Source organism: Opisthorchis viverrini, assembly GCF_000715545.1.
Source record: "Opisthorchis viverrini unplaced genomic scaffold opera_v5_184, whole genome shotgun sequence".
Lineage (NCBI taxonomy): Eukaryota > Metazoa > Platyhelminthes > Trematoda > Opisthorchiida > Opisthorchiidae > Opisthorchis > Opisthorchis viverrini.
The window spans coordinates 422134-433450 of record NW_008751839.1 but is presented as its reverse complement, the minus strand read 5'-3'; positions in this window follow the sequence as shown (position 1 = coordinate 433450).

Below are 11317 nucleotides of genomic sequence, written 5' to 3'. Positions count from 1 at the left end.
CAACCCTGATTGCGACCTTGAAACAACCGATTTGGTTTCAGCATTAGTCAGCTACTAGATACCACCGGTTTTGTTTGCTGCCCATGTCGGCTTGTCGCATCGGTTCCAATATTTACCAAGTGAATGAACAATGCCACTGGTGTCTGTGGTCCTGGGTTTCCGGAAACAGGAACAGACTGGACCAATGTGAATCGTGCACCGGCAGTGCTGTCCGTCTATACAAACTGTGACCGCATCGATAACGTTGGGTCCTTGTCGTTTGTGTACCGACAAGGTTCCGAGTGACATTTTGGTACAGATTCTACCCAGGGCACGAAACGTTTTAAGTAGATGGCACGAATGAGTTTTTGCCATAGTGAAACTGTATACTGCTCGAAAAAAAGGTGAGAAATATTGCTCCTCAAATTGGGAGAACTAGAAATTCATTAGGTCACGTAATGGAGGAAACAAGAAATGCTCTTGCCTGAGGATAGATCTGGTCTAAGTTTTCAATGGGATGGAAAATTCGTGAAATTCCCTTTACAGTTCAGCTTCCAGGGGACAAGCGGAGATACTCACCACTATACAACCGAGGGGGCGAGATGGCTAAAGTGGTTAGAGCGAAAATGTACTGACCGGAAGGTCTGTGGTTCGAACTCGACCTCTACCTCTCGACTTCCCCTGCCTAGGCTTGGGCAACCTGGCAGTACCCCAGCCCTGTATCCTTCCCATCATATTGTAGCCTTACGCATTTGAGGGATCTGGCATTGTTCTACCGAACTGCTCTCATAACGATATAGACTGTCTTGAGTTAACAGCATGAACGGCGTACTTGACCGGTTGAATAACTGACTAACATTTTCGAGAGAGGAAGGCAGTTTTCAGCGGAGGGAAGAAGTTATAACCGAGAGCTCACCTTACGTGTACACCATACCGATGACCTGAGAGCTTAATAGGACTTTTTGAGTATATGCATAGGTATCGAATTACATTGCAAGTGAAGCAAAAGCGTACGGTTAAATTCAGCTCATGCACCTAACTAACCGGTGTCCAGACGACTAATCACGCCCCTCGGCTAATCATTGGGCAGACGTTGTGTGGTTTTATTGCCTTCTACGGGAAGGGAGTGCGGTCAATTCTAGGCCACTAAGAATGTTCTAGAGCCACAAGCACTATGCTACTTCTCGTTCCCCCGTATCCAAAACTAGGTTTTTATCTATATCCTTAATGCATTACTCATAAGGTTGCTGAAAATCTTTCGACGGCCCACCACCGGTTTTGCCCTTCTTGGGGCTCACCAGGTAGGCACAGTCCCCGAGTTTTCGTTAATCTTACGTTGCACGAAATTAGCGAAATACACTCAATTGCAAACTAATTTGGTTTTGCGAGAGACTCACCTGAAACCCAGCTGAATCTCTCGGTTTTGATGTTTCCAGGCAACTGGATATGCTGCGCCAGGCCGCCTCATGTTTCAGTTGCTATGATATTCGATGAGAGAATCTCCCGCGAAACCAAATTTGTTTGCAAATGAGTGTATTTTACTGGGTTTCTATCTGTTGTAGGATACAGATACGAAAATACGCTAAAAAGTTTCTTTTACAACTTGCTTGTAATCAATTGTGCCACAAACAGCTTATTAGTTGTCAGTGTGAAACAGATTTATGGACTGAACAGGTAGCCAATCTAGAGATTCTTGGATAAACTGCAGTCATCTCTGGTAACCACAAAATGCTGGAAATACTGTAGGCTCGTTAGTAATGTTCGCCAAAATTTCACGAGATATGGTCCACCATCAGACGTTCATCGGTCTTCACACTAAAAATGTACCGGGAGGGTACAGTTTATGATAACGCCAATAAAAGTCACGTGAGGGCATTCACCGGAATGTGCGGATAGTCCAAAGTTAGTGCTGAGATAGACACATGCTTGCAGCTTTACGTAACGCAAGTTTGAACACTCCTTATCCTCTTTTGGTGCAGTTATTCTTGTGAGTTTATATGGACAAAAGAGCACTGGACTCGAGTTTCACTCCTGTTAGAGTGCATCACTGGCGGACACAAAACTGCTGATGGCAGCTTGGTCAGTATTGACTGGCACATGTGAGTGTACCTGACTGTGAAAAGGTCAACAGAATGACATCTAATCACCAACTGTCTTGCAGCCGATTGTGCCAGATTCAGGGCAATTGTTACCTTGTATTACGAAACACGAGAGCTGTTCTACAAACGCATAAATGATGGTGGTAACTGCACATAAACTGATAGAAAACATGGGTTGAGGAAGGTTCTCTTCCTCGAAGTTGATGAGCTTGAAGTTGTACGACTAAAGTGCACTGGCTTCTTAAATTTTCAACCGCGCCAGTGCGGCTGTTAGTTTCTACAAGGTGCGTCTAAATGCCATTGGTTCAAAACTTGGAAAGTGGATGTGCTACCCATTGCGATTGACTTTACGGTGGAAAGTTCGGACAACCTGTTGTTTGGATTTTTTTTTACCTAAGAATGTCTAACTATCGTATGGCTTTCCTTCAGAATGGTTACGGAACTGTCTTTCAGGGAAAAAGTTGGTAAGACACTAGTTTGTGCAGTGCAACTTGCAACATACATCACTGCAAAGTATGTGTCAGCAAGTGCTGAGCCAAAAGGATTGTCTGTGAGAACCCCATCCATTTTAATATAGGCGATGTATTCAAAATCAATACCAATAGTGCGTTACAATGTAGGCCAAACGCTCACTGAGGTACTTTGGCTGACTGCATAAAGACCAGCACAGGTCGAAGTAGCAGTACTTCAGAAAACACAGATTCAAAATCAGTGAATAACATCTTGGGGGAATCACTGATATTCGATTGATTGTCGGACAAAGCTCTAGATTGTTCATTACACGATGGGGTTTAAAACTTGTCCGGATAGGATGCAGGGGAATGAATGAATTTCCGATGGGCCCCCATTTCAAGTGCTTGAATTCTCGGTAACTCAATAAGATTATGTGTTAAAACCCCTTTAAGTTGCTCAGAGGAAGAATGATATTCAGCCGATGAGGGCGAAATCTCTCTGGGAAGTCGTCACTCGAGGAGCCGGTCGAAACATGTGACCACGTGACGTGGGTCCCCTGACTGAAGGATGAGCAGCACTATATACTTTTCAGGTGCGAGTTAATCACACTGCCGATCAGTCGCCCGTGGCCAAGCTATTAATTGTCCAAGCTGCTAGCCGGCAGGTCACGGGTTCAGAACTTCTTTTAGTTAGCTGTACAGTTTCTCGGTTTTCAACATAGACTGGTTCTATTTACAGGACAAATCCCCCTGAGAAGGCGAAAGAACCGGATGGTTACTATTGACTCGTTCGTAAATGAGAAGTTCTGCGGTATTGTACCCAATATAAACTTTCGTTTGCCCGATTAAATCCATCTTATTTACACCAGGTAGTCCGTTGAAGCAACTATCAGGATACCGGAAGTTTTATGTGACCAGAGAGGTCATACACGTCACATTTTACCAAGTTACTCTCTAGTGCCAAAAGTTCGAAAGACACTTTCGACATAGTAGAGCTGACAGAAGGCAGTCCAGAGGTTTTGCCCTTGGCTTGATCTCTTTGACTTGACCATACTGGTACTCAACATGAGCTTGCATCCGCAGGTAATCACCTGTCTTGGAGGGTATCTTGACTGTGAAGTCAAGTGGGGGAAATTCCGTCTGAGAAAGGGTATTTACCTAATCTCCTGCTTTGGTTCAAAACTCTACACCTTAATAGTATTTCAACTGTTTTTTTTACTTCAAACGGGAAACATCAATTTTCTTATCCCTGTTCATGTCGTACTCCAAAAGTCATGTCGTTTTCCAGGTCAAGAATTCGATCTCCCAGCTAGTTTTTCGTCCACATTTAAGGACAACTGGCCAAAAACACATACCAAATGACATTCTTCTATCCAACCTAACACAATTTGTACGAGTTGTTGAAGACTGTGGATGTCATTTATCTTCAAAAGGAAATCAATGGAAATCAACCTAAATATGAGAACCTGACAAGCCGCATACACACATAAGATACTACAAAGATGAGTGCACACCTGATAGCTCTCGCTCGGTGCACGTGGTGAAAGTGCCGAGTTTCATTCTGCGAATACTCTCATTTGCTCATCTGAATCCAACTGATTTTCTTGCTTATGATTGTCTGTCTCAAATGAGTGTGTTGCACCGAGCAGTCTCGTGTTCCACTTGCTACGATATTTCAGATACCGTTGTTGTCTAGACGTAACACTCCAATCGTAAGGTAGCTGAAAACTCTGAGCTACCGGTTTCTCCCTTTCCGATGATAACCAGCTCATCAGCACCCGTATGAGTAGTATGTTATTTCTAGTCAAGAGGGTATTACGAAATCTCGAATGACGCAGCAGTTGAAACATGTGGTCTCATGGTGCAACACGTTCGGTTGAAGTGGGCAATCACAAACGAGAGATTCAGCTGGATTCCACTGAGTCTCCTATCAAAACCGAATCCGTATGCAAGTGAGGGTATTTGTCGGAATCTGTCAAATTTGGAACACTTTCTGACAGCTCACGGTCAATTTTACCGTTCTTGGGGGTCATCAGGTCGTCAACCTTGTACTCCTTAGGAAATACACTCATTTGCACACTAATTTGGTTTTGACGGAAGACTCACCTGGAACCAAGCTGAATCTCCCATTTATGATGTTATTAAACGAAACCAGTCGGAGTCTGTACAAGAGTCTTCAGCAACTTCGTGAGTAGTGTATTATGTCCATAAAATATATCGCGATATCTCCAATATTGTACTAGCTGAAAAATAAGGCTGCCTGGTGCAGCAAATTCAGTTGCTTAAAAACGTCACAAACGAAAGATTCAACTAAGCTCTAGGTGAATATCCCGTGAGAACAAAATTTGTGTGCAAATGAGTGTATCTTACCAACGTCCAGGCTAATTGCCAGGCTTAGCGGACGGATGAACGGCCACGCGATCAACAGCCAATGAACGCATCGGAACATCCAACAGATCGATAACCACATCAGTTATTCTGATCGAGAATCTCTTAGCTATATTCGAATAATCCGTCCACTCCATGAAACTCTTTCGTCAACCTTTTCAGTCGACAGAATATCACCAGTGAACTTATCTATGAGTAGTCAGGAGATACTCACCAGTCGCCATATCCTTCGTCTGTTCTTCATTACTGACTGTGACTTCTGCTTTTAAAAAAAACTCGGGAGTAATTTTAGATGTCGATTCCCTGTAAGCCTGTGCGTTCAAGTGTAGTCGTGACACACGATGCCCTAGTTTCCAAGACCAGACGATCACTGCTCCGTCAAAGTGACCGGACTAACGCTGGTGGTATCAAGACGCAGGCATGAGTGAATGTGACACGACACTGCAGGTGATGAAACTACTTTTGGTGGGTATATTCTTACCCAACCATAAGATTGAGTTGATCCGAACCCGAACCATACGGAAGATGCTGCGATTTCAAGAGCAGATCTGACAACCATGACAGTCGTCTGTTTGGTTGAACCTCCTACAGCTCAACGCGGGCATTTTATCAATTGGTGCTTGAAGAAAACACTATCGTTTAGCGGTGCAGTAGCAAATAATTCGAAACGACAACCTCCATGACCTTAACCACTTACTGGTTCTTTTTCCTGCCCAGAAATACGGGATAATGATGTTGATACCGTTGAAAGAGAATCACTCTTTGTGCAGAATGACACCATTTCAAACAAGATTATCAACCGTAGCACCTCGGAACTAGGTTCGACAAAACCAGCGCACAAGATGACAGTAGAAATATAGAATTTGAGTTTGAACGGCGAACTCTCTGTAACAGACTCAACCTTTGACACCCGCACAAGCAATGGTTCCTTGCATTCAAGACTTTTTGGATTCTCAAAGTTTAACTTAAGTTTCGAAACGAAAAGTAAATTATCTCCATCCCAAAGAAAGCACACAATTAACCTAGAGATGTTTACACATATCTCATTCGAGGAGTTGAAATGGTTTAAACTCAAGTAATCTACTAGCTCAAAGGAAAGAGAGAGAGCGAAATATCGCTACACAGATCTGTCATAGTCCGATGCTCATCTGACTTCATATTCGGTGGAAAAACGAGCAGGGTAGAATCAATTAGGTCAGCAGTGAATTCAGCTGCCAACCCATGTGATGGAAAGATCTTGTGACTTGAATTTCGGTTTCCGGTGCAACCAAGACAAGTCAGAACAGTGAAACAAATTGCAGAGAGAGAGAAGTTGTCCCGCTGCGGGACCGATGACGGCGATCGTAAAATAATAGAATAGAGAATGACATCTGGTGATCTGCAACCGGTTGAGTAAGATTATCAATTTGAATTTGATACTTATTCTGGGGCGCTTAGTTGGAGTGAGTTGTATCGCTTTCTGAGGGTAATGCACGCAGCAACTTGGTGCTCAAAGACTTTGATTTAAACGAACTAGGAACCATTTTTCTCACCATAACTGTGCATAGGCATCCCGGTATCCAAGCCTCGTCAACAGATCAGTTCTTATTGGAGGTCACCCAATACTGAGGGGCTGTTAGATGTGAGTGGTTACGGCATTTGCAGAATGCACACTCACATGACTCTTGTTCGAACAGTCGGCCTCCTGTCTTGGTGCAATCATTCCGGTGAGTCCACACCAAAGGAGCAAGCACTGGACTCAAGTTTCGCCCTTGTTAGAGCTCATCGGCAGTGCATACGCTTAGCCGTGTCGGGGCTTGAACTCTGCACATTTGACGTGAGGTGAGAGTGTTGCCACTACTCCATCATCACAATTTGAAAGCGTCTAATTTTTTTCGTCTGAACTGGTGAACATGTTTACGCTTGAGTGGTATGAGCGAGAAGCTTGACGCATCCAACGACGACCCAGCGACATACCTTGGTTGTGTCGATCGACTTACCGGCCAGTCAGGACTTCCCAGTGAGGTAACGCGTCGTAGACGCTTGAAACCCGCTGGACACTTGTTTTAGATATTGGTGGTTGCAGGATTTGTAGAAGACACACTCACATGATCCCCGTTCGAACAATCGTCCTCCTGTCCTGACGCAAACATTATTTTCGAGTATGCATTCGACAAATCCCGCGACCACCAACGTCTAAAACAAGGGCGTCCGACAGGTCCCAAGCTCCTGTGGTGCTACCTGACTCAGGGGCTATGTTCGCAAGAATGCTGTTCATCCAGACACTCGCTGAACTGATGGTATATCAAAGATGCTTATCGTGGAAGGACAGTGACGTTTGAAAGAACCAACCAATCAGTTTAACCATACTAGTAATCACAACTTTTCTTGGCATCACAGCCTGGACCACACGCACGCACAGGTCCAATAACACAATTCATAGAGTTCTTACCTCCAGCATCGACCCTCTTCTGGATAAGATCCTAACAACTTAGAGTGAAACAGAACAAATAGAAGAACTACTGTTTTCAAGGCATTACAATTTACATGTAAGCTGACAGCACGATACTGAATGGGTGGGTACCTCTCTGCTCTGACTGAATCTGAGATGAAACAAGTACACGTTCTAATATCATCTCTATTGTTTTGATCACGTAGCGATGGTCTGTTAAAGCAAGACCGAGTAAAGCTAAGAATAGACAAATCGGTCGGTTTGGATAGCCTGTTGACCATGAATACTATTTTGATCTCTGAAATACACTCATTTGCAAACAAATTTGGTTTTGCGAGAGACTCACCTGGAACCCAGCTGAATCTCTCGTTTTTGATGTTTTCAGGCAACTGAATGTGCTGCGCCAGGCCGCCTCATGTCTCTCAGTATTTCACTAATTTCGGGCACTTTGGTTTCAGTTAGAATATAAGGTTGACGGAAGCTTGGGGACTGCGCCCCAAGAAGGGCGAAACCGGTCGAGGGCTGTCGAAAAATTTCAACAACTGTATGAGTAGTATTTTGATTTCTGTTTAGCAAAAAGGTGAATCGGTAACTCAACTGAGTTTAACAACATAACTAACCTAACCGGCGATTGTAAGCTTTGCTGACTGTGTGAAGGTGTTTGGTGATTTACAATAAACGTGCTACGTGAAGCCGGGTGGAGCAACTGAAGACGAGAAGCACTGTACAATCGTTTCATCTTTATTGTATCTCACGAAACTCCCGTATAGAGTTTCGAACCCACGAATTGCAAATTGGCACTGTGATCATCTAACTGTTCGGCGACGAGCTGCAGGTCGGCAATTTGATTAGCTCGCACTTAGGACATGTGCCGCTCATCCCCTAATCACGGAATCCACATGACGTTGTCAATCTAGCAGGCAGTCGACACATGTAGCCTTACGATCTGGATGCTGTGATTGCAGGAGTGCGAGTTGGGCACTCTGCCGATCAGTCGCCCGTAGTTGAAAGGTTAACTATTCAACCACTGACTGGGATGTCGCAGGTTCAAATCGTGAGAGGTGCAGTACTGGTGAATCCCAGTAACCAGGTAACATTTGTAGTGTTTTTGGCCTCACTTACAGGATGATATTGAAAACTGAGTTCCTCTGATCATCGATAACGGACCGAGGGATTGTAGGATCACTTTATTTTGTTCCACATTTTGGCGTAAACTTCTTGAAACGCCGAAGTTAATCCTGGCCTTTTTATTCCACGCGCCGATTAGACAGCGCTGAACACCAAACCTAATAGGGCACTACATGTGTGTTAAATAGCTTATGCTTTTGTTTCGAGTGTCCGCATTTCAATGTTCTAAAGCATTGAGTGAGTGCATCTCGACTACTTGGGCAACTTAGCAGTTCATCCGAACCCAAATGCTTCCTTGGGTTGCATGGCAGGCCTTGGGCACTACTTCCTTTGGAACGACAGACCAGATTACAACTGTGGCTCCCACTCCCAGATAAACCGGCAAGACGCTTAAACTTATGGATTCCCTTTCTGCCAGGAGTAGCACACACCGAAGGACGCCCTACCAGTAGTTTCAGTCACCGGTTCTTACATGAGTTTTACGAACAATTACAAGCCAAAAATAAGCCGGGATATCATATAGTTTCACCTGACGAGTTGATTTAGTATGTCTTTAGAAAATATGACCTTGGTGAACAGTTCTAGAACGGTGCACGACTGCTGAACTTGGAGAATATCAAACGGATGTGTCTCCCAGCAATTGAGACAAACTATGGCAGACGGCCAATCAAATCGACCAAATCCTCGTTGAATCGAAGTGACGGGACGGCAGGCCATGAAAGTCAGAAAAAGTGGGGGTACACAACACTCGTCAGTTCGAGCGAGACTTAAATCACATCTGGGTAAGGTAATCGCTAGCAAAATTCTTGGATATCATGCCACTGGAGAATGCGCTTGGAAGTCGGTGCGTTTAAACGCAACAAGTGCCGAACGTTCATTCCCTGATCTCAATTAGGTGTACTCTAAAACGGAATCAGTCGATTAATCCAGTAGGCGGTCTTTGCCTGAGTTAGTATGCCTAAATATTCGAGCTACTTGACGCGACGAAATGCATCCGGTTGCGACGATAAAAATCTCCCTTCGGATTGACCGTAACCGCTATTTAACGGCGAAATCTAAAAACATGGGACCAGTCACCAATATAGACGATTTCGAGAGCTCCTTTATCACATTTGAAAAGAATCGAATAGATATCATGTCTTGATGTTATTCTAGGCCATACAACAGGGACACACTTCTAGATCTCGATCACGGAATTCCAGGATGCAGGGAACGTTTTAGCTAATCACATGGATCCGTGGAACTCATGCCTATGACTCCAAAGCCATATACCGTCAACCGTACTCCACTATCAGAGGGCGACTGTGTGGGACAGATCCTCCACAAACTGTAGGAACGCAAAGAAAATGCATCGGTTTTTTGCAGAGAGAAGCATGTGGTACCGGCCAAACTGATACAACAGTCGAGAAACCAGCACTGCTTTTACTTAAGCGGCTAGCGACTGGAAAACATCCATACGAACAGCTCAACCGAGGTTTCCACCATGGCACAGGATCGATCATCACACAGTACCGTATACTCGGACATCGCAGTAGCTCGGAAGAATATCTCTAACTAGCTTCCACGGGTATCATTGGCAATTCCACCCTACGGAATACCATGCAGCTGGATGGATTACCAAGTTTATACGTTCCTACTGGTCCGTAAACAAAGCCCAAGATTGGAAGTATGGTTAATATCCTCGCGGCATTGATACACTTGCCGAAGTACGCCAGCTGTACCGGTTATCCCCAATCCTCTACAGTTCACTGCATTTTTGGATAGTCAAATATGCTGATGGCGTTTTGCCAAGTGACACCCTGAAAAACCTGGGACTAGTGACGCCTTAATGGGACTCAAAATCAACTTGAGACGTTGTGCCAGATTATCAACCTCTGAACGTACGGTCACACTACGTGGCTTGACTATCGAATGTGTTTCCATACCCGAATACTACGAATTTTTTCTCCCTAGCCAAACAGAAACGAAGAGTGTCCCAGTCTAGCCATCGACATGTTCTTCGACATGATGCAAGAGGTGGCTTCTGCGGTGAGAGGTATCCAGAGGTATCCTCTGCAGTGGTGCCTGCAGAGGTGTGTTTGCGGGCCAGATAGCGAACTTCATGGTCTCCAGGCTATCTACGCCATCTGTCGCCGAAAACATGAGTGGTGATAAGCCTACCGCCCAGCGTCAAGTATGGGTCGCTGTGATCTGAGATATTCATGGAGCAGCCCACGCATTGGTGACTGGAGATCGAACGTTTGCAATCATCGCGCAGCTCAGGAACAAAGCGATGACAAACTACACAACAGGGGCACGCCAATCTCTCCAATAACGCGGCTGTTTCACGTTTGAGGATCCCACGTTGGGACGTATTGGCCGTGATAACTGTGCATACCACACCAATAGTGCTCAAGCTAGTTGGCTGATCGTTTTACCGAGCCCCTCCGCTTAATCACTTGGCGATAATACGATGTTGGTAACGCACCACAGTTCAGCTCCATAGATTAGGGCACTCACGAATATGACAATTTTGCGTGGTCAGCAAGACCTCATTCGCTCATTCTTAATCGCCAAGCGTGCTTTTTCCAATCCGGCTTTATCATCAAACATCCAAGTGATAGCTTTGGGCATCCCAAATAAACCGTTTGTTAGGTGAGATGAGTTAGAATCGGGGATACTGAACCACTCATTCCGCAAGTTTCTATTTCCCGTAGCTTTTGGTGGACAAGTTGAGACTAGTAGACAAGGTCATCACGCCCGCAAAACAATCAAGTGACTACTTCTGATTTATGAACACTGAAGAATCATCGATAAGTTGAATGAAAAGTGCGCAGGTAACCGACCACACGTGGGTACTG